Genomic DNA, 2,405 nt, shown 5'->3' on the forward strand with positions numbered 1-2,405 from the left:
ATTTTTTTTCACATTTGGTACTTTGTCATCGTAGTTTTCACTTTTCAGATCAATACTCTCAAAAGATAAGTGTAGTGTTCCACAGGTATAAAATTTATCATAAGTTATCTCATTTTTAATAAACTACAAAACTATTTTTGATTTTAACATTCTTAAATTTATTTAGAAAATCTATGCTGAAAAAGTTCTAGTTTTCTTGCCTGGATAGCGTGGCCTTCTTACATTTTTGAGTTTCAAGTTCAGTTGTATGCAATCAATTTAGACTTTTTATTTTTATTTTTATTTTATTTTTTACTTTCAACAAAAAAAAAGAAAAGAAAAAAAATCAATTGAGGCTCCAACTTGTAGACATAATTGTAAATTGTGCAGTATTCAAAGGGACCAAATGCTTTAGTATTTACAGACACATTTGAGATTTTAAGAAGGTATGTCAAAAATTATATAAGTAATAAGATTTATTCTAGATTAAAAGTTTTCTCTTAAACGAAAATCTAAGATTCAGAAGCCATCTAAGCTTGGAGACGGATAATTTATGATTGATAGAAAAACTATAAAATTAGAAAATATACAAACAAATTAGATTTTTACATGAGAGTTATTGTCCCAACAAACGATAAGTTGCGACTGAATATTTAATTTTCACGATACAAAAGACCTTTTAATGGAATTGTCCTAAATTGCGCAAATAATCTTTAGAAGTGATTATTCTGTGAAGTTCAATTTCTGAAGCTCGGATATCACTTCGTCGAATTTCCCATGAATCACCTGCCTTCCTGGTAGGCATTGAAGTTTCTGAATTCTTATCATTAGCCATCTGCTTTTGTGCAGCAATTTCGACTTCACTAGAACGCAAACTGTACGAAACTCCTGCAATGGAACACTTCAGAAAGTCCACCTGATTACATGTCAGAGTGCCCGTCTTATCTGAGAGGATTGTATCGACCTGGCCTAACTGTTCATTCAAGTTTGATGTCCATGCTTCATCATACATGTGTCGATCTTTATTAACGAATGAAGCTTGCAATTTACAACCTTAATGGAAACGTAGAGTGCGATGAGTATCAAATACCCATATGGGATAAGAGCTGTGACAAGATGCAAAAATGTAGATGTATTGGGTTTTGATGGATTATACAGACTCGCTGTGTTTTTTGGTTGCAAGTACCATGACTCTGACCCGTATTTTATCTTCACAGCTAAACTTATCGAGCTAATCACGGATATCAAAACAAGAACAACAAAAAGAAATTAAATAACTTTATCCATTTCTTTTCAATTGTACTCCTTTCAGAGGGTGGTTTTGTCGAGTTTTACATGACTTTGCTATCATGGCCAATATAAATCACCACTGCATATACATAAGCAGTGTTTCTAAGCTAAGAATCTCTGAGAAGGATCTGATTTGAGTGAAGAGAATACAGTTGACGTTCATACTCGAAATTACCTACAAAAGTGTAGAGATTAGGATTCGGATCTTCACATCTGATTGTTCTAGTAAAATCCTTGAAAGTATCATCATCATCTAACGACGAGGTTACCTCCAAAGATCTCTTTACCTTCAGGTTTGTTTCACCATCCAAATTCATTGTCTCCACATAGCAAGTTCCGTCATCATATCTTGAAGATAGTAAATCTGCAGGAAAAAATTGATCTTTTTCCACTTTCACCACATCACCCACCCGAGTTCTTTGCCATGGTTTGTAACTGAACTCACCATCTCCTTTTTGGGTACTAATTTTACGTCCATTAACCTTCACATCCTGCATAAATCTACGCCAATCTTCCAAAGCTTCTTTAGCCATACTCAATCCCACAAGAAAGGCTAGAGGTGCAATCATACTCCCAGCAGTGAACGGACCAACAAGTGTTAATGACAAAATTGCAGCCATAAGCATATGTTAGCAACACGACGGAACTGCTCAAAAATTGCTTTGGGTAGAAATGTAATAGCATCATATTTGGTTGTAGATATCCCATTTCTCGGGTACGTCAAAGGCTTTTTCTGGTGGAGGCGCGGTTGTTTACAATAAACCAGTCGTGAGAAACCTGAGCCTTGGAGGGAACTAAGACCATCAGTTTCTATAACATCAGGCCTAATACAAGACAACGTATACAGTTTGCTAAACCGGAGTTTCCCCCCTCATCTTGCTTCCACGAGCCATCTTTTAGCGTATTTCAGCTGAAATGATCAACTAATCATCAACAAGCATCCAACTGCAAATCAAGACTTATATTAACTACAGTAGAAGCACAAGGAGTTATCGATGGGTTATAAGCTCTGTCTGATTAGGATGCAAAACAACAGTATTTACAGCTGCACGACTTTCATATTCCATTTGACAACCAAGAGCCTTTAAATCCCAAATCTTAACTGTGCCATCTTCAGAACCTGAATACATCCAGTT

The 2,405-nt window shown here is 35.5% G+C and overlaps 1 pseudogene; it reads right to left on the minus strand.

Annotated features, from left to right (window-relative positions):
• Nucleotides 1-658: 658 nt before the first annotated feature.
• On the minus strand, nt 659-2,140 carry LOC147557815 (putative phospholipid-transporting ATPase 4 pseudogene; annotated as a pseudogene).
• Nucleotides 2,141-2,405: the final 265 nt, after the last annotated feature.

The sequence above is a fragment of the Eschscholzia californica genome, unplaced genomic scaffold (assembly GCF_041429995.1).
Source record: "Eschscholzia californica isolate CP2 unplaced genomic scaffold, dmEscCali1.0.p SCAF_2, whole genome shotgun sequence".
NCBI classification, from domain to species: Eukaryota; Viridiplantae; Streptophyta; class Magnoliopsida; order Ranunculales; family Papaveraceae; genus Eschscholzia; species Eschscholzia californica.